Source organism: Rhinatrema bivittatum, chromosome 3, assembly GCF_901001135.1.
Source record: "Rhinatrema bivittatum chromosome 3, aRhiBiv1.1, whole genome shotgun sequence".
Lineage (NCBI taxonomy): Eukaryota > Metazoa > Chordata > Amphibia > Gymnophiona > Rhinatrematidae > Rhinatrema > Rhinatrema bivittatum.
Window position 1 is genome coordinate 359,058,975 of NC_042617.1, and position 27,277 is coordinate 359,086,251.

The 27,277-nt window shown below is 42.7% G+C and overlaps 1 protein-coding gene across 2 annotated transcripts in view; it reads left to right on the forward strand.

The window, feature by feature from the left end:
* RNGTT (RNA guanylyltransferase and 5'-phosphatase) overlaps positions 1–27,277 on the forward strand; it is a 1,209,919-nt gene that overhangs the window by 226,684 nt on the left and 955,958 nt on the right. The gene's annotated exons all lie outside the window — the stretch shown is intronic.

Below are 27,277 nucleotides of genomic sequence, written 5' to 3' on the forward strand. Positions count from 1 at the left end.
CATTTATTTCTTTGGGACATGTCTGGTTAGCATGTCACATCCTACTCTGACTCTCCATCCCTGGGGTGAATTCTTTTTATGGGGTGACGCTCTTGCTCATGGTCAGACAATGAAAACAGGTTGCCAGTGCATATCTTTAAAGAGTATAGGTGCTTCCCATCAGGTCAGACAGGACCAGGACTTGGGTATATAATAATAGTTTACTGATTCAATAAATTAAAGTCCATTTGTCCAAGTTATGAGTGTTCATCTGACTGTTGATTCAGGATTTTCTCTTTGGTAGATAGTTGTCCTTATTACAGACATCTGGGTAGATCTCATGGTGATTTTAAATGTGCATACTCTCCCAGTGGCTGTTCCCTTGGAGTCCTAGTGATAGGATGCTTTTTGCGTTGCAAAACTCCTACCTTTAATCATATTTCTTCCTCGAACACCCAGCCTGTCCTGGTCTCGGAATGGGTGGAAATCTGGATGGGACCTCCTGATTCAAGTTCTTCCTTCCTTTAGCTCAGTTGTTCCTTTGTCTTTGTTTCTTTTTCCTGGGGATTTCTCTTAGGGAAAAATCAGTGGGATCAGACTTTACCACAGCACTCCAATCCCAGTGGGGAAGGGGGATCCAAAACCTCCCCATTTAACTCACAGTCCAGAAAGATACTTTAAAGCTTAAACTGGACACATCTTCTTAAACTAGTATTCATGCTGTCACAGGTGCTTGCCACATTCAGGTTGTGAATGGGCTCACTGGTTTTCAGCCTCTGTCCTTTGAGTATGGCCAGTGAGGGAGACTTTCCCCAAAGGAAGCATAGTGAGCATCAGTTCTTCCAAAAGTTGAACTCTTCTAGCCTTCACAACTCTTGCAGTAGGATCTGTCACTGGTGCTTACCTACCTAGGGTTTAGAATAGGCTCACAGGTCTTCAGTACCCCAAGAGGGTATCTGTCTCAACAATCTATCTCTTTGTAACTTACAATGAGAGTGACCATCTGGCAGGGATTGCACTGTGAGGTATCTTTCCTAAAAGAAAACTCCTTTTGGCAAGGCTGGAAGGCCCTATCAGAATATGGAAAAAATACATCTTTACTCTCTGACTGCTTCCTCAACCTGAAACCCCCTGAGTGTTAACTTGGCTGAGTTAAATAGCACTGAGACATCCAATCTAGAGCCTACAGGTGGGAGGGACTGAAGGGTATGAATGGCTCCTATGAAAAAGGTATTAAGGACAGGGATGATGGCATCTAGTGGCCAGACTGGGATGGTCTGCCACATCAGGCAGGCTTCTCACCCAGTAAAAATGTTGCTAGCAGTAATTTTTTATGGGTTTGACAGTTGCTTAATTTTTTATTGTAAATATTACTATCCTTATCGTAAGGATTGGAGATAACTGCAGAGACTACCGTTAAGATAAACCTGGGGGTGACCTACACGGCAAGGTAGATATTACCATAAACTTGCTGGGCAAACTGGATGGACCATTTAGTCCTTTTCTGCCATCATTACTATGTTGTTATGATGTTATGAGTTCTGTTCAATGTCTTTATGAGTGACATAGCAGAAGGTTAGTTAGGAAAGTTTCTCTTTTTGTGGTTGACACTAGGATCTGCAACAGTGGAAATGCCTGAAGGAGTAGAGAAGAAAGGTGATTTAAGAAAGCTAGAAGAGTGGTCAAAGGCTTGGCAGCTGGAATTCAGTGCTAAGAAGTGCAGAGCCATGCATTTAGGGTGCAGAAATCCAAAAGGGCTCTAGAGGTGAAAGATTGATGTATACAGACTAGGAAAGAGACCTCTGTTGTGATAGTGTCTGATGACCTGAAGGCAGTGAAACAGTGTGACAACGTGGTGGCTAATACTAGAGGGATGCTGGGCTGCATAGAGAGATACATGACTAGCATGAAAAAGGAGGTGGTGATGCCCTGTACAGGTCCTTGGCGAGGCCTCACCTGGAATACTGTGTTCAGTTTTGGAGCCCATATCTCAAAATGGATGGAGACAAGATAGAAGCATTCTAGAGAAAGGTGACCAAAATGGTATGGGGTCTGCATCCAAAGGCTTAAGAGATGAGAATGAAGGACCTAAATATATATACCTAGGAGGGACAGGGGAGCTATGATATAGACTTTTAAATACCTGAATGGTGGAAACAAAACTGTAGAACTTGGGGACATAATATGATGCTCCATGGGATTAGACTCAGGAACAACATCAGGAAATATTTCTTCACTCAGAAGGGTGGTAGATATATAGCATACCCCCACAGAAAAGGTAGTGAAGAGAAGAACAGTCATGGAATTCAAAAGGGCATGGGGTAAGCACAGAGGATTCCTAGTGATTAAATGATCGAGACGAAGAAATGGGTATCCTGTGTGAAGAGGGGTAACCTACACAGAGCAACAATTACCCTAAGAATAGAATTGAAAATACATTTTTCTGGGGCAGATTGGATGGACCACTTGGGTCTCTTTCTTTTTTTAAATTATTTCTTCATTGAATTTTTCATATTAATACAATGTTAAACAAACAAACAAAAAAAAACCAGGAAAAGGTGGGAATTACAGCAAATAGACACCATAAATACAAATAAAAGGCAAAACAGCAGTGGATTTACCCAACCTAAAGTACACATAATGGGGAGGGAACAAAGAAAATAATAAGCAAATATACATGAAATTATATTCTGCATTACCCAAACGATTTAAATGCCCTACTACTTAAGTTATTCAGCACTATTGGTTTTATCTAACAAAAAAGTCTCTAAAAGGGGCAGGATCAATAAAAAAAAACAAACAAAAAAAAACGTGTTTCCTTGATAATTCACTAGACATTTATAAGTGTGTTTTAAACAGAAGGTAGCCCCTAAATATATAACTTGTTGCTTTAACTGCAAGTAAAGCTTCCTTCTAAGCTGAGTTTCTCCTGTAACATTGGGGAAGATTTGTATGGTTTGACCACAGAACACTTCATTTTTATACCTAAAGTATTGCCTAAATACTCGATCTTTGTCAGAGTCAGAAGAGAACTTGTAGCACAGCCCTAGACTCAATATTGACCTGTGTATCTTGTAGGTAAACTGATAAATTAGGCTAGCATTAGGCTCAAGTATATTAACATTTCTATCCGGATCACTTGCAGAAACCATCTTATCTGGCAAATAATATTTAGGTAACACAACATCCTTCTGAGGGGAAAAATGGAGAATCTCAAATTTCTTCAAACGTTCACGTGTACTTACCCATTTGGACTTGGGAAAATTTTAAAAAACGCAGATTCTGAGCTCCCAACATATTCTTACTCTATAAAGAGTAAATTGTCCTTGAATACCTCTGATTTTAATTCAGGAAGTTGTTGCTCAATCTTATCAGTTCTACATTCCATTGCAGAAACTTTTAACAGTAATTCCAGTAGCAAAAGAGCATACGTGTTAAACAGTGCCCATGAGAGACGATTCAGTTTGTTTAACCACTTGCCAGATGTCCCTTAAATTGACCTCGGCCGTATCTGTGTCAGACCCAGCAACTCTCACTTCCTGGACATTATAGGCAAAGGAATCACATGGATTCCTTTATATTATATTCCTTTATATTATATTATATAATATTATATATATATATATTCTATTCTACCCTCTATATGCCCTCCATTGTACCTTTCCCTCACCCTCTTTCTCTCTCTTCCACCCTCCTTATCTCCATTATTTTGTTTTCCCCTACCCACCATTTGAATCTCTAAATTATTCAGCTCCACACTGCTGTTTTTACACCTTCTAATGACAATGTGTTATAGTTTTAAAGTTATTGTATTGATAGTATCATATAAGTGTTCTCCTTAAGATATCTTTATGAATATAGTTGCCTAAGTAACTCTTATACTCCCTGTTCTCACATACATATATATCTCTTGTATTTTATTGTATAGTTCTATTTATTACAATTATATCTTCTGTATATTTGTTTTCCACATTGTTCTACTGTTCTTTGTAAGGGGCTTTGCCCATAAGTTATTAGTTGTATGTAAACCGATACGATGTGCAAACGGCTATCGGTATATAAGAAACCTCAAATAAATAAATAAATAAAGGAAAGACTCCATCATTTCCTGTCATGTCAGACTGGGGATGTTATATGGACTGGGCTGAACAGATTCACTGACAGGTAACTCCCTATTAAAACAAGGGAGTTCAGTCACTGGGATATGAGCAGAAGACTCAGATACAATATGGACCAAAGCCCTCTCAATAGATTCAGTAATCCCAGGACTCAAAGATGTTAAAGCAGGTAGAAGGTTGTGATCCCTGGGACTTAATGATGTTTCAAATGTCTCCCTTGTCGATTCCATAGAAAGGACCAATTCAGAACTTAAAACATGTTGATCCATTGGACCTCTTACCGGGGTCGAAGCCATGCGGGAATCTGTGGTCTTCCTTTTCCTTTTTCTGCTCATGAAGATATTAAAAAAGAGGAATCCAGTATAAGGGGCGTGCCCCTTCGGCGACATGTGCGTGTGACTGTGTGCCACAGGCAGCAGATTAAATAGCCCCGATACTCTGGTGACGTCGGCACTTGCAGGGCATTGCTGTATCCTTCTCTGTTCAAGGCTACTATTGGGAACGATGTAATGACCCAAATGGAACTTCCCCAGTGCAAGCCGTTAAATGGTGGCTATTGGGAGCGATATCTGCAGCACAGAATAAAGTTCCCCCACTGTGTGCCGCAGGCAGCAGATTAAATAACCCCGGTGGGAGGAGGTGATGTGATATCGATGGAGATGGATACTTGAAAGCGGAGCTCCTCTCCTTCTCTAGTAGATCGTGACAAATCAGAGCCTCTAGAGCTGATTTTTTTCTCTCTCCTTCAAGTGATTATTGACCTGTGCCGAAAGCGCGATGACTTCAGAATGAAAATCGGTTGATTTTCACCAGTTTTCATACCAGAAAAGCTGCCCTGATATCAGGTAGGGCATTGATAGCAGCAGCCTGGAAGGCCTGGAGACTGATCTGAACCCCGATGACGCACCGAATATTTCCTTAGCAGACCTTTCCTCTCATGCTGAATTCAGGGAATGGTTCTGTGGCTTGCGAAAAGATTTAAAAGATTATAAAAAAGAGATGATGGGAATGGTGGAGGAAATTAAGGAAGAAATAGCTTCCTTGGGGCATTGGTTGGATGAAATTGATACCCTCCTGGAACTTTAAGCAGAAACCTCTAAAACTCTTCAGGAAACATGCTCTGATCTCCAAGATGAAACTTTCCTTTAAAGAAAAATTGACTGATTTGGAGAACTGTGTGCGGTGGGGAAATCTCCGTTTTAGGGACTTCTAGGAAACACCGGAAAATAATGACCGTGTGGCCTTGATTGCGCGACTTTGCAAGCATATTCTTGCAGAAACTACTGAGAACAATGAGGCTGAAACTTTTAACATGAAATTGGATAGAGCATACCAGGTGTTGGGTGTCTCTACTGTTAACAGACATAGAGACATAATTATTTGCTTTCATGATTTCTCCATAAAAGAAAAGGTAGTGTCAGTGGCAAGAAAACACCTCACCTTGTACTGGGAAGGGCAAGAAATAGCAGTTTAGCTGATCTCTCTCAAACGACTTTACAGAGTAGACAAGAACCACGTGAAGTAACCTCTTTTTTACGAAAAGAAATTATTAAATATTGCTGGCTTCATCCTTTTGGGCTCTTTCTCCAGTTATGGGGTGACCTCTAAGCTTCACACGGCGGTTGATGCCATCCCCATTCTTAAGAATCATGGCTTTTGTTGGCTCTCCATAGGCGGCAAAATCTTCCAAAGCTTCTACCTCGAGAAGTGCAATACCTACCTGGCAGTGCACCGGCAAGCGCAACAATAGACTCAGGAGACAATTCGGAGGCACTTCAATCGCAGATTTCACTTTACTTTTTTCTTTATTTGCTGGGACCTTTACTTTCTTCCTGCTGCAACATACGTTTTTCATAAATCTAGGTTTTAAGGTTTTTTGCTGTATGTGGCATGGTCTGTTATGTTAGCTTGGCTCTAAGCTCCATGTGATATTTTTAGATTTTTTTTTTGTGTGTTTTCTCTTTTCTTATTTTCTAGGGAATGGAAGAGCTCCGTCCCATTGATGCCTGAACTTTCTCTGCTGAAGAAAGTGGAGATGACCTGCGAGGAGGTTTTAGCAGATCGATAACATTTTTTGGAGGGTTGTATGTTGGGGGGGGGGGGGGGGGTGTGTTCCGTCCTTTTCACAGGGTTCTCTATTATCCTTTTCATTACAGTGTACAATTATTTGCATGTGAGACGTGTTTTTCTTTGCTCAGGCTCTCCATCTTGGAATATTTTGGAAATGATTCATTTTCTCTTGTTTTCTTGGGGGGGTCCCACCTTTTTTATTATTCATCTTGGGTCTTGATATGGTGTCTTTCAGATTTCAATGGCATTGTTCTCTTGTCCCCACTTAGGTAAATTTCATCCTTTCGTATAGTCTCTCAATGCTAAGGGCCCTAATTCCCCTTATAAAGAGACTCATGCTGTTTAGGGAAATGGAAAATATTAAGGCAGACATTCTATTTGTCCAAGAAACGCACCTCAAGAGTAGGCACAAGCATTTACTCCGCTCTCCTAAATTCTCTGTTGTTTTTTTTTTTTACTCCTAGCTGTAAAGGTGCTAAATATATACAGGTATTAGTATCATGTTTTCCAAAGACTTTCTCTTTGATTGCACTTTGTGTGTTAAACATCCCATGAGTATGTATTTAATCTTATAGATCTTGGTGAATAATGTTCCTTATACCCTGGTTAATGTATATGCATCTAATAAAGATGAAGGGATTTTCTTTCAGGGGCTTCATCAGGTTCTGCTCACCTCTTGCTCTGGCCATCTTATACTTGAAGGAGATTTTAATTTAGCTAGGTCTCCAACACTAGATACATCACTGGAATCCTCTTCCCTAGCAAAATTTCATAGGGATAAATTAAAAGCTCTTATTAATGATTGGCATTTGATAGACGTTTGGAGAAGACATTATCCCAATTCTTGTTCCTATACTTATTATTCTAGCCCCCATAATTTTTACTCAAGAATTGATTACTTTTTGGTGGACAGATCTATTTTCCAGAATATCTGCGCAGTGGGTATAGAGACCATAGGGGCGGTCTTATGCCCCCATATGGTTCGATCTTTTTTTTTTTTTTTTTTTACCATCTATGACCAGGGGAAGATGTTTTGTTGCTTAAAAAAAAATCTCTGTTAATGGATGATGATTATAATGCTATTCTGGCTTTTAACATTCATGATTTTTTGGTTAGAAATGACACTGGTGATTCCTCGCCTATAGTATGGGATTGTTTGAAGGCTTATGTTTTCTGCGGCATTCTGATCTCCAGAGCCTCCTTTCTTAAAAAGCAGAAGGACAAGAATGGTATGGCTTTACATCATAGAATCCAAGTGTTGTCTCAGCAACACCTTCTAGATGGTTCTAGGCAGATGCTATCTCTGCTCTCTAAAGCTAGAGAGGAGCTGAACCGCTTAGAATGATCTAATATTGCAAATACCTTGGAATTGGAGGATCAACTTGGATTATAGACAGTGCTGGGGAGGAGCCGGCTGTCGTGGTACATGTGGGCACCAATGATGTAGGAAAATGTGGGAGAGAGGTTCTGGAAGCCAAATTTAGTATTTTAGGTAGAAAGCTGAAATCCAGAACTTCCAGGGTGGCATTGCCTGAAATGCTTCCTGTTCCACGTACAGGTCCCCAGAGGCAGACAGCTCCAGAGTTTCAATGCGTGGATGAGACGATGGTACAGAGAAGAGGGATTCAGTTTTGTAAGGAACTGGGGAAACTTTTGGGGAAGGGGAGACTTTTCTGAAAGGATGGGTTCCACCGTAACCAGAGTGGAACCAAGCTGCTGGCACTAACTTTTAAAAAGGAGATAGAGCAGCTTTTAAACTAGAACAAGGGGGGAAAGCTGACATCACTCAGCAGTGCATGGTTTGGAGGAATGTATCCTTGAAGGATACTAATGAAACAGGAGAGTTAGGGCATCTCAACAGAGAGGTTCCAATAAAAGCAAACATAGTCCATGTGCCTATATGTAAAAAATCACCTGAGCTAAAGATTTCCAAATTATCCCTATCATCTGAAAAGCAGGTTGTTAATACAAACAAAAAACACACTTTGAAATGTCTGTATGCCAATGCCAGATGTCTAAGAAGTAAGATGTGAGAGTTAGACTGTATAGCAGTAAATGATGAGTGACATAATTGACATCACAGAGATCTGGTGGAAGGAGGATAACCAGTGGGACAGTGCTATATCAGGATACACATTATATTGCAATGATAGGGAGGATCAACTTGGTGGGAGTGTGGCACTTTGTCTGGGAGGGTATAGAGTCCAACAGGATAAAGATCATACAAGAGACTAAATGCCCAGTAGAATCTATATGAGTTGAAATCCCATGTGTGTTGGGTAAGAGTATAGTGATAGGAATATACTACCATCCACCTGGACAAAATGGTCAGAAAGATGATGAAATGCTAAGGGAAACCAGGGAAGCTAACCAATTTGGCAGTGCAGTAATAATGGGAGATTTCAAATATCCCAATATTGACTGGGTAAATGTAACATCAGGACATGCTAAAGACATAAAGTTCCTGGATATAATAAACGACTGCTTCATGGAGCAATTGGTTCAGGAACCAATGAGAGAGGGAGCTACTTTAGATTTAATTCTTAGTGGAACGCAGGATTTGGTGAGACAGGTAATGGTAGTGGGACCACTTGGCAGTAGTGATCATTTATTTATTTATTTATTTATTTATTTATTTATTTATTTAAAGGCTTTTATATACCGGAGTTCATGCACTAGTGCATACCACTTCGGTTTACACAGAACAAGGAACAGAAAATTACATCAAACAGATTGAACAATTAAACAAATATACAATTACATCCAACGATTGGGTATAAATAACATGGCTAACTTAGTAGGAACTTAGAGTTTGAGGTAAAGGAGAGAAATAGTACCAAGTGGTAACAGAACAATGTTAATAGCTAAATAATAAATATAAATAGTAAATACAAATTCTTATAATAAATACAGGTGCTTACAGATTACAGTCTTCATGAAAAGTTTACGTCTACAGAATAGGGTTAAGTAAATAAGAACTGGCGGTTATTTCTATAGGAGTGAAGACTTCAAAAACTGAGGTTACATCTGGATTAAGAGGTATTGGTGTAGCATGCTCAAATATTTAATGATTTGGAATTGTGAGACCAAGGATAAAAATTAGGAGTTGTTTGATATGATTATAAAAGCGAGAATGAATTCAAGTTCTGGGACGTGGTTCTGAGCTAGACCTTTAAGTGTAGGCTTTTGTAAAGAGCCAGGTCTTGAGTTTCTTTTAACATGATCAAATTTAAACTAATAACTGGAAGGGGGATAATCAGTAAATCTTCAGCTCTGACACTACATATTCAAAAGGGAAACTTTGATAAAATGAGGAAAATAGAAAAAAACTGAAAGGTGCAGCTGCAAAGGTTAAGTGTTCAACAGGCATGGATATTGTTTAAAAATACAATCCTAAACGCGCAGTCCAGATTTATTCCACACTTTAAGAAAGGTAGAAGGAAGGCAAAACGATGACCGGCATGGTTAAAAGGTGAGGTGAAAAAGGCTATTTTAGCCAAAAAAAAAATCCTTCAAAAATTGGAAGAAGGATCCATCTGAAGAAATAGGAAAAAGCATAAGCATTGTCAAGTTAAGTGTAAAACATTGATAAGACAGGCGAAGAGAGAATTTGAAATTGTTGGCTATAGAGGCAAAAATTCATAATAAAAACTTTTTAAAATATATCCGAAGCAAGAACCTGTGAAGGAGTCGGTTGGGACCGTTAGATGACCGAGGGGTTAAAGGGGCTCTTAAGTATGATAAGGCCATTGTAGAAAGACTAAATTAATTCGGTGCTTCTATGTTTACTAATAAGGATGTTGAGGAGATACCAGTTCCAGAGATGGTTTTCAAGGGTGACGAGTCAGATGAACTGAACCAAATCACTGGGAACCTGGAAGATGTAGTAGGCCAGATGGACAAACTAAAGAATAGCAAATCACCTGGACCAGATGGTATGCATCCTGGTGCTCTGAAAGAACTAAAAAATGAAATTTCAGATCTATTAGTTAAAATTTGTAACCTATCATTAAAATCATTCATTGTACCTGAAGACTGGAGGGTGGCCAATGTAACACCAATATTTAAAAAGAGCTCCAGGGGCGACCTGGGTAACTATAGACCAGTGAGCCTGACATCAGTGCTGGGAAAAAATAGTGGAAATAATTCTAAAGATCAAAATTGCAGGGCATATAGAAGGACATGGTTTAGTGGAGCACAATTAACATGGATTTACCCAAGGGAAGTCTTGCCTCACAAATCTTCAAAAAAATGAAGGGGTTAATAAACATGTGGATAAAGGTGAACCAGTAGATGTAGTGTATTTGGATTTTCAGAAGGCTTTTGACAAAGTCCCTCATGAGAGGCTTCTAAGAAAACTAAAAAGTCATGGGATAGGAGGCGATGTCCTTTCGTGGATTACAAACTGGCTAAAAGACAGGAAACAGAGTAGGATTAAATAGTTAATTTCCTCAGTGGAAAAGGGTAAACAGTGGAGTGCCTCAGGGATCAGTTTTTGGACTGGTGCTTTTCAATGTATTTATAAATGATCTGGAAAGGAATAGAACAAGTAAGGTTATCAAATTTGCAGAAACAAAAATTATTCAGAGTAGTTAAATCACAAGCGGATTGTGATACATTGCAGAGGACCTTGCAAGACTGGATGATTGGACTTCCAAATGGCAGATGAAATTTAATGTGGACAAGTGTGAGGTGTTGGATATAGGAAAAAATAATCCTTGCTGTAGTTACACGATGTTAGGTTCCATATTAGGAGCTACCACCCAGGAAAAAGATCTAGGCATCATAGTGGGTAATGTTTTGAAATTGTTGGCTCAGTGTGCTGCAGCAGTCAAAAAAGCAAACAATGTTAGGAATTATTAAGAAGGGAATGGTTAACAAAAGGGAAAATGTCATAATGCCTCTGTATCGCTCCGTGGAGAGATCGCACCTTGAATACTGTGTACAGTTCTGGTTGCCGCATCTCAAAAAAGATATAGTTGCGATGAAGGTACAGAGATGGACTAAAAAACATGATAAAGGGGATGGAACAGCTCCTCTATGAGGAAAGGCTGAAGAAGTTAGGGCTGTTCAGCTTGGAGAAGAGACAGCTGAGTGGGGATATGATAGAGGTCTTTAAAATGATGAGAGGTCTTGAGTAGATGTGATTCAATTATTTACACTTTCGGATAGTAGAAGGACCAGGGGGCACTCCATGAAGTTAGCAAGTAATTGGAGAAAATTCTTTTTCACTCAACGCACAATTAAGCTCTGGAACTTGTTGCTAGAGGTTGTGATTAGTACAGTTAATGTAGCTGGGTTTAAAAAAAGGGTTGGATAAGTTCTTGGAGGAGAAGTCCATTAACTGCTATTAATCAAGTTGACTTAGGGAATGACCTCTGTTATTACTGGCATCAGTAGCATGGGATCTTTGTGTTTGGGTACTTGTGAGGTTCTTGTGGCCTGGTTTGGTCTCTGTTGGAAACAGGATGCTGGGCTTGTGATGGATCCTTGGTCTGACTCAGCATGGCAATTTCTTATGTTCTTATATGTTCTTAAGAATTCTTTAAAGGAGGAGAAAAAGCTGGAAAGTTATTAGCTAACGGGTTAAAGAAGGTTACCTTCCAAAATCACATACTAAAAATTAAGGATGAAACCGTTGATATTCAAAATAGGTTTCTCAGATTTTATGGTGCTTTATATAGTGCTGACACCTCTATTACTTCAGCTCAAATTGAAGATTATTTTCAGGATGTTTCCTTGCCAACATTAACGAGGATATGAGAGTTGAGATGGATAAAGCCATATCTAGTCCAGAGATTCTTCTGGCTATTAAGAGTCCTCAAGGTGGGTAAGGCTCCTGGTCCTGATGGATTATCTGCTAGGTTTTATAAGCAGTTCACACCTTTCATTGTGACCCATTTGCAAAACGTTTTTAACTTTTTTTGAGCTGAAGGATCCTTGCTTCCGGATTCCAATGTTGCAGGTATTACCATCATAGCAAACCTGGTCGCGATCTTTCAGTTTGTGGATCATATCAACCTATTTCCTTAAAAATCTTGATAATAAAATATTAGCTACATGTCTGAATAATTTTATTAGACAACTTATTCACCAGGACCAAGTGGGTTTTATCCCAGGGGGAATGATGGGAGATAATGTACATAAGTTGGTGGATATCATGTGGTGGGCCCAGAGAGATCATATCACTTCCCTTTTTCTTACCATTGATGCTGAAAAAGCTTTTGATATGGTGCACTGGCCTTTTCTATTTTGTACACTTGAGAAAAAGGGTTTGGTACATTTTTTTTTTGTTCTTGGATTCATAAATTGTTTCACCGACAAAAGGCCTGTATTAAGGTAAATGGAGGTATACTGATTGCTTTTTGATTGAAAGGGGCAGTCACCAAGACTGTCCCCTATCTCCTTTATTATTCTCTATATTCCTTGAACCCATGGCGATTAAAAGTTGGCATAATCTGCTTGTATCTGGATTTCAGTTGGGACCCCAGTCATTTAAACTTTCCATTTTTGCTGACGATATCATGTTCATTATTAGTGATCATCATATCTCTTTGATTGCTATTGAGCAGGAAACTGGATGCTTTTAGACATGCCCCTGGTTTCAAGGTTAACTGGGAAAAGTCTGAAATCCTTAATGTTTCCTGTGATCCTGTAACAGCATCTTTCCTAAAATTAAATCACCTGTTTAAATGAGCATCGGATAAGATTAAATACCTTGGGGTTTATCATGATAAAACCTTGGATGATCTGTTCATATTGAATTATAGCTCCTTGATTAAAACTATTTGTCAGGATTTGGAAAAGTGGGACCAGTTATCTCTATCTTAGTTGGGGAGGATATCCGTGATAGAGCAGCCTTGGTAGGATATTCATCTTTATCTCTTCCAAACTTTACCAATTTTGGTGCCCAGTGGTTTGCTGAGATCCTGGCAAGTGAAACTATTTGGCTTCATATGGAAACAGCGGCCTCCAAGGATCTCCTGAAATGTGTTGCATAAAACTAAAACTGATGGGGGTCTCGGAGTGCCGAATCTTTTGTGGTATTTTATGGCTGCCCAGCTTCGTCCAGTGGTTGAGTGGCATAGTCAGTCTGCTACTAAACACTAGGTTTTGATAGAGCAATCTAATATGAATAACATGCCTTTGCTGGCCACTATTTGGGAACCACGTTGTACTTGGTGGGATTGTCCTGCTATGGCGTCATGTACTCGCATTACCCTGAATATCTGGAAATTGTGGAAACACAAATTGATAAACCCAGAAAGGAGTGTGGAACGATGAGCAATCACACTATAAATCAACCAGTCCAACAGCGTGTTGCAAAATAGATTACAATGCTCCAAATAGAGAAACCCAGAACAAGCAATTAAACAAGAGAAGTTCAATAATTCCAAGATGCTAAATCTTTATTGAGATGTCAGTCTCTGATCCGGAACCATGTTTTGCTAAGGCTGCATCAGGAGGGACGAATTACATGTAATATAATATCAATGGCATTACACTCTTGAAGAAAGTCTCCCATTAAATACAACAAAAGAAATGTTTGAAGGATAATATTTGAAGAGCTATCCTTGGAAAGGAGGTGTAACCAATTACAATTGGTAGAACACCGTTCTGTTATGTGCTATTAAAGTTATTGAATCAGAAAACACGATGACAGTGAGAGAAATACTGACGAAATCGCTGCAGCTCTTGCATGTAAATGTAGTGCCTTTCGAGTATGCAGTAGTAAAAGAATATCATTTGAAAAACCACATGAGGTGTGACTGAATAAGTGACAACATTCTGCCAAGCATTACTGCAGTCTGAAACTTCCTGGGGGTTGTCAGAAGCTCTAGATGTGGCGAACGCTAGGTATATAATGAAAAATTTAGACAATCAGAATGCAGCCGAAGCTGGTACAATGTTTTCTCACAGGACAAGCAGGATGGTAGTCCTCACATATGGGTGTCATCACAGGATGGAGCCCTGTACGGAAAACTTTTCTGTAAAAGTTTCTACAAAGCTTTGACTGACACTGGCACACTGAGTGCACTGAGCATGCTCAGCCTGCAATTATCCCTGTGAGCCACAGGTGTCTCCCTCAGTCTTCTTTTTTCCGCTCTGCAGTAAGCATAGCGGTTAGGAGCTCTGTGAGAAATTCTAACACTTTTTCCACATGGAAATACTTGAACTTTTACTTCACAAACACTTTTCCCTGCACGGGTCTCCCTTCGCATACGTTTATTCGTCACTCGGTGAGTACTATGCCCTGTTTTTTCGGTCGGTTCCTGTCACCTCCCTGGCCTGCCAACCGACTGCGGCCTTCCCTCTCCCTATGTTTTCAGTTAGCCACACATAGCCTGCGAGTGTCCCTCTGTGACACTCTGCCTGGTTATTAGCGCTAGTGGAACAGGGACGTCCACGGTTTCCGTTGCTGCCAGGGCCCCTGTCGATTCAGGTTCTTCGATTTCCCCAGTACCCTCGTGCACTCGATACCCCCATCGGTACCCCCTTCAGACCGTCCTGGATTCTTAGATGCCATCGGTACCCCTCCCCCCCACGGTACTCTGATGCCATCATCCCTGCATCGTTTCTATCAGTGCCATCCATGTTTTTCATCCATGGCACTGATTTTTCCTTGGGTTTCATCGGTGCCATCATTGCTCGGATGGATGCCATCGATGTACACCTTGTCTCGTCAGTGCCATCCATGCCCGGGTCGATGCCACTGTTGCCCGGGGCACTTCCATCGATGCCAAGGTCATTTCCATCGATGCCATCCTTTATTTTATGGATTCCATCGATGCCCAGGTCCTTTCCATCGATGGGTATCGATGCCCAGGTCCTTTCCATCGATGGGCATCGATGCCCAGGTCGGTGTCACCGATGTCGTCGGCACCCACCTCCATACATCGATGCCCTCAACGCCCACGTCGTTTCCATCGGTGTCTTCGATGTTCCTATCGATGCGGTCATCGACTCCGTCGATGCCAGTATCATTTTTCTGATGCCAACGATGTTTTTTTTTATTATTCGATGCCACATCGTTCCCATAGATACCTACGCCGATACCGTCAGTGCTCCATCACTGTCGTCATTGCTCTGGCTGAGTCATCGACGTTTTTTCATATATATTTTTGATGATACCCTCGAGGCTGCTTCGGCCGCCATCAACACCATCAATACCGACATAGCACAGCCACGTAATGCCCTCGCCTGAACACAGTGCTCCATACTTTGGTTTCTTATTAAAGCCCCATATTAGCCTACGACACTACATAGTGCCAGGAGCAGTGCAAGCATGCTGACAGTCCGACATCAGTCGCCATCCAAGACAGCGAGGGCATCCATCTCTGCGCTGGGGAAAGACCGGTCCGAACACCGTGGCATGCATTGTCACCTACACGGTGACCGTCCGCCACCAACGCCATCCAGCACATTGGTGCTATCTTTCTCGATGCTGGACAATGCTCGGGCCGAGCAACATCACCACTGCCATCGATATTGTTCCACACAGTATTGGCAGTCATTGGTGCTCCAGAAACACTGGAACGAGTTCCGAAGAATTCTGCACTGGCGTCACGAGACATTGAGCCGCTGCGATGAGGGCCGGGTTCATGAGCTGTTAATCGGCTCCCCTGTTCCCGAGGCGTGCCCCACCGACATCGGTGAGGGATTGTGGCCCTCCACAAAATACTACCGTGGTAGCGCCAGCCACGCTCAGCCTGTCTCCTCTATACCTGCGCCACCATACCAGGTATCAGAGTTGAGATGGGTATCTACTCCCTCGATGACTCCTGGAATCCACGGAGCCAGCAATCTTCACCAGCTTGTCCTTCGGCGATCCATGTCGGATGGTAAGTACCCGCTTCTGCGGCATTCCCATTGAGATGTGTTCTCTAATTCGAGCCACATGCTTCGAAAAGTTCTAGGTCATGTATCTTCCAAGAACCGTATTAGTGTCACATATCGCTATGTCAGCCACAATACCAAGAGAACCTCTCTATCGTTTCTTTGGGATTGCATCAGGGCATCCTCCCTTTTTCAGCAACGAGGCTCTGTACTGATTAATTCTCTGGCGTCTGGTTCCTGCTTCAGAACCAAAGTTCCAGGTGCATTCGCTGATCTGCTAAACACGAGATCCAGCAAATACTACCTCAAGTGCAAGTCCACCTTGAAGCCTGACAGGTCTCGATGTCTCCTTGTACAGCACACAGAAATGCGGGTAAGACTTTACCGCTCACGCTCCCATGGGAGGTTACATGATATCCAGATTACATCAGCCCCTCCAGTTGGACACCATCTGGTCTCCCAACTGGCTGGATATCAGAGCGGCCACCCCACCTTGTAGCAAAGTTCCTGGTACACTCCCCAAGACACTACAAAGCGCAGAGGGGGGAAGGGGGGGGGGGTTGGGGAGTTTTAATTACACTATTCTTTCTTTCAACAGAAAGTAGTTACTCTCTGCCCATCCTGGACCTCAGAAATACCAACTTTCTTCAGAAGGCACAGGTAAAATGGTATCTCTCGTTACCATGCTTCCATATCACAGTATGTACATTACCTCTAATCTTTCTATGTGCTTCATGGTGAGTCAACAATATTACAATCCCAAGCTCTGCCGGTTGCACCAGCTTCGGCAACTGGGGTATTCATTGAATCACTATCGGTGAATGCTGTTTCTCTGCGGAGTGCAACATCATTCATGCTTTTCCTTGCATGGACAGCTGCATAACCACAGTCAGTCCACGCAAGGAACTCTAACTTCTTCATGACTCAATATACATTTACTAACTGGGATTACTGTCACTGCCATAAATCCCTTATACAACACTTCTGGACACCACAGTCATAATGACCTTCCTGTCCAGCATACATGCAGACATTCTAATAAATTCTTACATGTCTCTGTGCACATTTTCCATAACCTCAGCCCATGTGTAGCGGGAAAGATCTTCTAACACTGAGGTCAACCGAACTTGCCCTCTGCGTCCAAATTGAACCATATGGTGCACAGATTCAACTCCCTACACATGTTTCCAATGCGTTCCCATAGACGCCTTTCTTCCATCAAGGGCCTCTTAAGTGTGTCTCTTCTGCTGCCTCTCATAGCCAGCACTCTTCTAATGTTGAACCGGGACGGGGTTTACTGTTCCTCAGACCCACGTCCTGGCTGAGACCAGTATGCTTCCCATACTGGTCTATATCACACCAGTAACCAATTCGCCTTCTCACAAGTCAGTCTCAAATCGTAGACTCACTGATGTTCTCAGGTACTGGTAGTATCACAAAACCTTCCACACATAAATCCTACCATTCAACATGGCATGATTTACCATATTACGCATACAAAAGGGTATTATCCTTTTTCTTTTTTCTTTACCACTCTCTTCTCTTGCTCCCTTGGATTCTGCTCCCCAGACATCCTCCACATAGGTATACCTCTGTTCCAATTGGTGTATCATTTGGGAGTGGGGATACCCGATTAATGGTACACCTCTTCTGAGTCAGCTTACCATGGATTATCCACTGATCAAGCCGCCTCTATTTTCACTAGTCACGGAATGGAACCTATATCTTATCCTTATAAATCTCATACGTTCCCCGTTTGAGCCTTTCCATTCCTCTCATTTCACAGTTTGACGTGGGAAATACTTTCCCTCATAAATGTTATTTCTGCCAACAGGGTCAGTGAGTTACACACCTTGTTACATACTCATCCGACCCTGCGTTCCTTCGTGACCGAGTGGTTTTTACATATTCAACTTCCTATCTTTCTTAAGGTAGACGTTGCATCTCACCTTACTCAGACTATACTCTGCCCATGTTTCTCAACACCTCTCTCTCACCAGAGCGAGAGGGTTTTTCCACTCCTTGGACAGTAATAGTGCACTTGCATTCTATCTAGATCGCACTACATTCCATAGGAATTCCACCTAACTCTCCTTCTGTGGCAAGAGTCAACCTGCGAGTTCCAGTGGGCAAACAGACCTATTCCTCCTAATTGACGATCTGTATCTCTTTTCCTACCAACAAGCAGGCATTTCACTACCACACTGTGTGTAACCACACTCTGTTGATTCCGTCCCAGCCTCAATAGCTTCCCCTCGGCCGCTGCTGCTTGTACATATTTATCAGGCTGCAACCTGGAGTTCTCGCCATACCTTCGCAGCCTATTATTGCTTAGATACGACTAGCTGGCGTGCTCCATGTTTGGCCAGTCCGTCTACTCTTATTCTTTTTGGTTTAACTACCCAACATCCTTCCACCAACCCGTTAAGGGTTTCAGGATGCCCTCCGTTCCAAATTCCACCCCCGTCATTGTGCCTTTCGCTCGTCTTGGGTGCATTTGGTGTACTCTCGGGCATCCTCAGCTCGGTACTCACCCATATGTGAGGGCTACCATCCTGCTTGTCCTGTGAGAAAGCAAGTGTTGCTTACCTGTAACAGGTGTTCTCCCAGGACAGCAGGATGTTAGTCCTCACGAAACCCACCTGCCACCCCGCGGAGTTGGGTCTGTATACGTTTTTATTTTAGTTTCGCTTGCATGCTCAGTGCACTCAGTGTGCCAGTGTCAGTCAAAGCTTTGTAGAAACTTTGACAGAAAAGTTTTCCGTACAGGGCTCCATCCTGTGATGTCAGCCATATGTGAGGATTAATATTCTGCGGCCCTGTGAGTACACCTGTTACAGGTAAGCAACACTTGCTAAACTGCAACTGCCCCAGCTCAGTGCACTGAAAAATAGAAACTGAAGAAAGTTTCCATTTCCCCATTAATCCGAAAGGGGGAAAAACTACTCATAGGAACTACTGCCCAATAATTCTAATTGCAATAGATTCTCTGTTTTTGCAGTGGCTGTACCATAAACTCTGTCTGTGGACCTAAATATGTATACCCTGGAGAAACACAGGAAGGAGGGGATATGACAGAGACATTATTACACTTCAGAAAAATGACTAAAGCCTAACTGGAAAATATTGGGTGGATTGGTCAATCGAGGACAAGAGATTATGATATGCAACTAAGGGAATAGTCTCAGGAAGAACATGAAGTACCGTATTTTTCGCTCCATAAGACGCACTTTTTTCCCCCCAAAAGTGGGGGGAAAATGTATGTGCGTCTTATGGAGCGAATATAAAAAAAACAAAACACAAAAATCTAACAAGCCCCACCCTCCTGACTCCCCCAAGACCTGCCGACTTAATTTACCGCAACCCCCACCCTCCTGACCCCCCCAAGACCTGCCGACTTAGTTTACCGCAACCCCCCACCCTCCTGACCCCCCCGACCTGCCGACTTAATTTACCGCAACCCTCCTGACCCCCCCAAGACCTGCCGACTTAAGTTACCGCACCCCCCCCCCAAGACCTGCCAAACGTCCTGGGTGGTCCAGCGGGGGTCCGAGAACGATCTCCTGGGTGTGGGGCCGTCGGCTGCCAGTAATCAAAATGGCGCCGACGGCCCTTTGCCCTCACTATGTCACTGGGACCGACCGCTGCCATTGGTCGACCCCAGTGACATAGTAAGGGCAATGGGCCGTTGGCGCCATTTTGATTACTGGCAGCCGACGGCCCACGCCCAGGAGATCGTTCCCGGACCGCTCCTGGACCCCCGCTGGACCACCAGGGACGTTTGGCAGGTCTTGGGGGGCGGGTCAGGAGGGTTGCGGTAAATTAAGTCGGCAGGTCTTGGGGGGGGGTCAGGAGGGTGGGGGTTGCGGTAAATTAAGTCGGCAGGTCTTGGGGGGGGTCAGGGGGGGGGGGGTTGCGGTAAATTAAGTCGGCAGGTCTTGGGGGGGTCAGGAGGGTGGGGGTTGTTAATTTAAAGGGTTGGGATGGGGTTCCCAGAGAAAGAAAAGTTTTCTGATCTGGGAAGTGGACCGAAATGGCCCTCCCCAGACCCGAAAACAAAATGGGGAGAAAAAAAAAAGCTATGCACTCCCCTAATTTGCTCCATAAGACGCCCAGACGCAGAGCCGGTTTAGCACAAATTTTTTTTTTTTTTTTTAATTTTCCCCCTCTGAATCCTAGGTGCGTCTTATGGAGCGAAAAATACTGTATTTTTTTTCATAGGCATGTGTGGAAAAGTCTCACCAATGTGAAAGTAAGTAGTGGCAGCAGAAGTAATCTCAGAATTTAATAAGTAAGAAGACACTTTACAATATGTTAGCTGATCAAATAACAGAAAATTTGCATCTGCAGGTATTTGAGGACTTGAAAACACAAATCATTCTGATGTTAGAATTTGTCTATTACTTTTAGTTTTCTAGTTTGATTATGTATAGTCAGTCAGGAGTTTAGAAAGTTAAAATGACCCCCCCCCCCCCCCCTTAAACATTTTCTTCTTCGCCATTCAAAATGAAAAATCGTAAGCAGCAGCCCCCAGCTTTCCAAGCTACAAAACAGCTTCTGGAAGTTCATTTCTTTCATCATCTTATTTTCAGTGGTTTGAAGCAGAAAAATTAATTTGAGATTAAATGAAGCCCTGTTTATGCCCCTTCTCCTTGAAATAATCTTCTTGCCAGCCTTTTCTTCAGCCAAGAATAAAAACCTTGCCTGCTAAATTATAACAAATTAAACTAATCTGTATTTTTCTTTCGGCACTGGTGACTTTGGACTTTGAATAGTCAGCTGATGATTTCATATTAATAATAAAAGTAATCTGGCCAACCTCATTTTACAATGTTATTTCTAGTCAATCTTTTAAAGAACACTAATCAAAATATTTCATCATAATTGTTGATTGTGTGCATTTACAGCAATAGATTTTGCAAATGTTTGGAAGACTTGCAGAATGATTATACACCTAATACAGTTTTGCAATTTTTCAAGGGACAGCTTTGTCAGTGACTTTGTAGAACTAGTAATTTTTTATATTTCCATGATATGCTGAACTGACTAGTTGAACACCAAACCTGAATTCCCAACATGAAAGTAGGTTAAAACATATACTGCCTGATATAATGAAAAAAAACAAACCCCATTCGTGTGGAGTTTGTGTCTTTCACCAAAAAATTCCAGTATATCTCTTTCATGTTTTAGAATAAACTTTGTAAATGTAAATTTTGGGGTACAACTTTCTACTGTCAAAGCCAGCAAGCGGCGTGCGTCACAATCAAAGGCAAAATATATCAAAACATAAAATCAATAAATGATTAAATACATAAATCATAACTGCGTAAGTTGTATTGGTAGAAACATGGAAACATGATCTCAGAGAGAGAGAGACCGTATGGTCCATCCAGGCTGCTCATCCGTCCAATTCATTAGCATTATAATTCTCATCACTCTCTTAGGAGATCCCCTGTATTTTATCCCATGCTTTCTTGAATTTAGATACTGTTTTGTCTCCACCACTTGTATTGGGAGGCTCTTTCACACATCTACCACCCTGTCTGTAAAGAAATATTTCCTAAGATTACTCCTGAGTCTATCCACTTTCAACGGTATCGCATGACCCTCATTCTAGAGCCCCTTTTCCATTGAAAAAGGTTTACCTCTTGTGCATGGAAACCTTTGAGATATTTTAATATCTCTATCATATCTCCCCTATTTTGCCTTTCCTGTAGGGTATACATGTTTAGATTTTTGTCTGTCCTCATATGCTTTAAAATGAAGACCACTGACCATCTTAGTAGCCACCCTCTGGACTGACTCCATCCTGTTTATATCCTTTTGAAGGTGCAGTTTTCAAAATTATACATAGTATTCCAAGTGAGGTTTTACCAGGGACAATATCACCTCCCTTTTTCTTTTGACCATTCCTCTCCCTATGCAGCCAAGCATCTTTCTGGCTTTTACCATTGCTTTATCCATTTGTTTGACTACCTTAAGATCATCAGATACAATTACCTTGTGTTTATGCACCCTAAATGCATTAATCTGCATTTTTCTTTAGTATTAAATCTTATCTACTAGACTGTAGACCGTTCCTTGAGCTTCTCTAGATCCCTCCTCATGTTTTCCACTCCTTCCTGGCTGACCACCCGGTTATAGATTTTGGTGTCATTGGCAAAAAGACAAACCTTTCTGGACAACCCTTCCGTTATGTCACTCACAAAAATTTTGAAAAGAACCATCCAAGGAACGATTCCTGGGGCACACCGCTAGTAGCAACCCCCTCCTCAGAGAAACCTCCATTTACCACTAGTCTTTCTCACCTCACACTCAGTCTGTTTCTAACCCAGTTTCTAGGATCCATACCAAGGGCGCACAATTAATTTATAAATCTTCTGTGTGGAACCAGGTCTTGCTGAAATTCATGTACACTACATCTTGTGCTCTCCCTTGATCCAATTCTCTGGTCACCCAATCAAAGAAATTGATCAGACTCGTCTGACAAGATATATCTCTGGTAAACCATGCTGCTTCGGATCTTGCAATCCATGACTTCCAAAATTTGCACCATCCTCTGTTTTAGCAGCAATTCCATTAGTTTGCTCACCACAGAGGTCAAACTAACTCGTCTGTAGTTCCCAGCCTCCTCCTTACTTCCACTTTTATGAATAGGAACCACATCCAATCTTTTTCAGTCCTGCAGAACTACTCCAGACTCTAAAGAAACATTGAAAATATCAGCCAGTGGAGCTGCCTGGATATCTCTAAATTCCCTTAGTACCCTCAGGAACCCCCTCGCTTTATCTATTTTAAGTTTAGTTAGCTCCGCACGAACACACTTCTGAAAATTGATTGAGGTCTACCTTACTTCTAATGTTATTTGTGTTTGTTTTATGTGGTCCGGCTCCAGGCCTTTCCACAGTGAACACCGAACAGAAATATTTAAGCAATTTTGCTTTTTCCTCATCAGCCTCTTTTAATTATTCACTTTTGATTCTCACAATACCACTTTTGCACAACTTTCTATCACTAACAGATTTAAAAAAAACCCAAACATTTAAAAAAAAAAGTCTTGTCCCCCTCCCTGTTTTACCATATTTGCTATTTTACCTTAATTTGAATTTTCGCATTCCTGACCACTTTCCCAGCTTCTCTTAATTTTTCCAGATACTGTCGCCTGTCTTCCTTTTTTTACAATCTCTTGTATTTTATGAATGCTAACTTTTTCTTCCTTACCTTTTCAGCCACTTCTTGAGAAAACCATAATAGTCTCTTTTGCCTCTTCCCTTTATTTGCATTCTTAACAAAAAGATTAGTTGCCTTTATGATATCTCCTTTTAGTTTTGCCCACTGCCCTTCTACTTTGCCTAGATTTTCCCATCCAGTTAATGACTCCTTGTGTTATTCCCCCATTTTGATACAGTTAGTTTTCCTGAAGTCTAGGCCTTCGCCTTAGAATGAATCTTCTTTCATCTGTTGCATGATAATATCGAACCATACCATTCGGTGGTCACCGGTTCCCAAACAACATCAGAAATACTGTCCCCATATGTAAGCATCAGGTCCAGTATCGCCCCGTCCTCTGTAGGTTCAGTTACCTGTTGACAGAACAGTTTTCCTTGCAGAGAATGCAGGACATCTCTGCTTCTAGTGGGTACTGCCAGTCATGGCTTTCCGTGTTTCAGGTCTCTGTGACAGCTATTATATCTAAATCAGTTTCTTCCAAGACAGCCTCTAGATCTGAGACTTTATTCCCCAATCTATGAGCATTAGTGTACATAGCTTTCCAAATATTGCCTTTTTTCTATATTTCCCATTTCTATATGAGTATTTAATGTTTTACTTACCTTAGGGTTTTGTTCACCCATCCCCAATGATTCTAGTTCCTCTGAGGACAAGCAGGATGACAGTCCTCCTACATGGGTGACATCGGATGAAGCAAGGCATGGAAAACTTATGTCAAAGTTTCTAGAACTTTGACTGAGCATCTCTGAGCATGGTCAGCATCCACACGGGGTCCCCTCAGTCTCTTCTTTTCCGCATAGCCTCAGACTTGCCTTGCCTGTCACGGCAAGATTGAGTCTCTCTCTCTTTTTCTGACTTTTTAGGATGGTTTTTTTCACTGTTGTGATCAGTGCAGGATCCCTCCCATTTTTCCCCTTATCGACTTAGCTAGGAGTTTCGACATTTAGGGTAAATTTTCTTTCACAGTTGTTTCCCGAGGCTGTGGTGCCTTTGGTGTCTGCTGGCCATCGTAGGCTGCCACTATTGAGTTCAATATTGTGCCCCTTTTGTTTTGAGTTGACATGTCCATGTCTGGTTTTAAGCCATGCCCTTGCTGCTCGAGGACTATGTTGATCACAGACCCCAATGATAGATGTTTCTTCTGCCCTGGAACATTGCACAACATCCAACAAGACTGGAAACTACAGACAGATTAGCCTTACTTCTGTTTTATGAAAATTAATGGAGAGACTGAACTATATCTACAGTCCAACAGGTTGCAAGATCCAAGGCAAAATGGTTTTCTCAGAGGAAGGTCAGGTCAAATAAACCTTATTGATTTTTTTGATTGGGTGACCAGAAAATTAGATCGAGGAAGAGCACTCAATGAAGTTTTTGATACAGTCCCACATAGAAGGCTCCTGAATAAAATGAGAAGTCTGGGCGACAGTTCCAAAGTGGAAGAAGAATTATAAATTGGTTGACTGACAGACAACAGCATGTAATGATAAATGGAGTCTGTTCTGAAGATAATATTAAATGGAGTTCAAGGATCTGTTCTGGGACCTGTTTTGTACAATGTCTTTGTGAGCGATACTGCAGAATGGTTAGAAGGAAAGGTTTGTCTTTTTTGCAGATGACATTAAGATCTGGAAGAGAATGAATGAGAAGCAATCTAAGAAAGCTTGAAGAATGGTCGAAGGTTTGGCTTCTAGGATTTAGTGTCGAGAAATGCAGACTTGTGCATTTGGGGTACAGTAACCACAGGAGCTGTATGGTGATGGTGAATGAGAGGCTGATGTGCATGGACAGGAAGAGAGACCTTGGGGTGATAGTATCTGATGCTCTGAAAGCATAAAGCAATGTGACAAAGAGATGGTTAAGGTTAGAAGGATGCTGGCTGCTGAGAGAGAGAGGCATAACCAGCAGGAAAAAAGAGGTGATGATGCCCTTGTACAGGTCTTTGGTGAGATCTACCTAGAGAACTGTGTTCAATTCTGAAGACCATATCTCAAAAGGGATAGAGACAGGATGGAAGTGGTCCAGAGAAAGACAACTAAAATGGTGTGGGGTCTACATTGAAAGGCTTATGAGATGAGATTGGAAGACCTAAATATGTATACCCCAGAGGTAAAGCGAGACAGCCAACATGATACAGGTTTTTAAATACCTTTGATGCAGAAGAATCAACCTTTTTCCAGTGGAAAGGAAATTGTAAAACTAGATATCATGATCTGAAACTCCAAGGGGGTAGACTTGGAAAGCAATGTCAGGAAATATTTCTTCATGGAAAGGGTGATGGATGCACAAATTGCCCTCCCGGAAGAGGTGTTGAAAATAGGAACAGTAATGAAATTCAAAAGGGTATGGGATAAATACAGGATCCCTAATCGTTAGAACAGCGCTTCTCAACCGGTGTGTCGCGACACACCAGTGTGTCGCCAAACACCGGCAGGTGTGTCGCATCTCCAGGTGTCCCACTGCCCCGTTGTACTTTCCTTCTCCCTTTTTCCAGCCCCCGCGGGCCAATTGAAAGCCTCTTTTCTTCCAACCCCCACTGCCCAATGGGAAGCCTCCTTCAATCTGCCTTCCCCCACGCAGGCCAATCGGAAGCCTCCTCCCACCTGCCAGTGGGAGTAGGAAGAAGGGAGGAAGCCTTTGATTGGCCGGTGAGGCAGGCATGGCATAGCCCGGGAGTGGGGTGGGAGGAATGACAATGTAGAACCCCGACGAAGCAAGGCCGCTACAGGAGCCCATCCCCGTAGCGGTGAAGAGGAAAACCCGACCCCGACGGTGCAAAGCCGCTACTGGAGCCCATCCCCGTAGCGGTGAAGAGGAAAACCTGACCCCGATGGTGCAAGGCCGCTACGGGAGCCCATCCCCGTAGCGGTGAAGAGGAAAACCTGACCCCGACGGTGCAAGGCCGCTACGGGAGCCCATCCCCGTAGCGGTGAAGAGGAAAACCCAACCCCGACGGTGCAAGGCTGCTACGGGAGCCCATCCCCAAAGCGGTGAAGAGGAAAACCCGACCCCTAGCGGCGAAGAGGAAACCCGACCCCCGACTGAGGCGCCCATTCCCGTGGCGTCGAAAAAAGAAGGCCCGCCAGATTAAAGCCATGGCGGAACTGGAGCCCGACCCTGTAGTGAAGGAAGAAGTTGTTTTTGGTGAGAGCTGGTGTGTCTGTGTGTAAATGGATGCATGGATGAGAGCTTGTGTCTGAGGGTGTGAATTGGGTGCCTGGGTGAGAGCTTGTGTCTGAGGGTGTGAATGGGTGCCTGGGTGAGAGCTTTTGTCTGTGGGTGTGAATGGATGCATGGGTGAGAGCTTGTGTCTGAGGGTGTGAATGGGTGCCTGGGTGAGAGCTTGTGTCTGAGGGTGTGAATGGGTGCCTGGGTGAGAGCTTTTGTCTGTGGGTGTGAATGGATGCATGGGTGAGAGCTTGTGTCTGAGGGTGTGAATGGGTGCCTGGGTGAGAGCTTGTGTCTGAGGGTGTGAATGGGTGCCTGGGTGAGAGCTTGTGTCTGAGGGTGTGAATGGATGCATGGGTGAGAGCTTGTGTGTGGGTGTGAATGGAAGCCTAGATGAGAGCTGGTGTGAATGAGTGCGTGGGTGAGAGCTTGTGGGTGTGAATGGAAGCCTGGGTGAGAGCTTGTGGGTGTGATGGGTGCTTGGTTGAGAGCTAGAGTGTGTGTGTGAGAATGGAAGCCTGGATGAGAGTTGGTGTGAATGGGTGCCTGGGTAAGAGCTTGTATCTGAGGTTGTGAATGGGTGCCTGGGTGAGAGCTTGTGTCTGAGGGTGTGAATGGGTGCATGGGTGAGAGCTTGTGTCTGTGGGTGTGAATGGGTGAGAGCTTGTGTGGGTGTGAATGGAAGCCTGGATGAGAGCTGATGTGAATGGTTGCTTGGGTGAGAGCTTGTGTGTGTGGGTGTGAATGGAAGCCTGGGTGAGAGCTTGTGTCTGTAGGTGTGAATGGAAGCCTGGGTGAGAGCTTGTGTCTGTAGGTGTGAATGGGTGAGAGCTTGTTTGTGGGGGTGTGAATGGGTGCTTGGGTGAGAGCTTGTG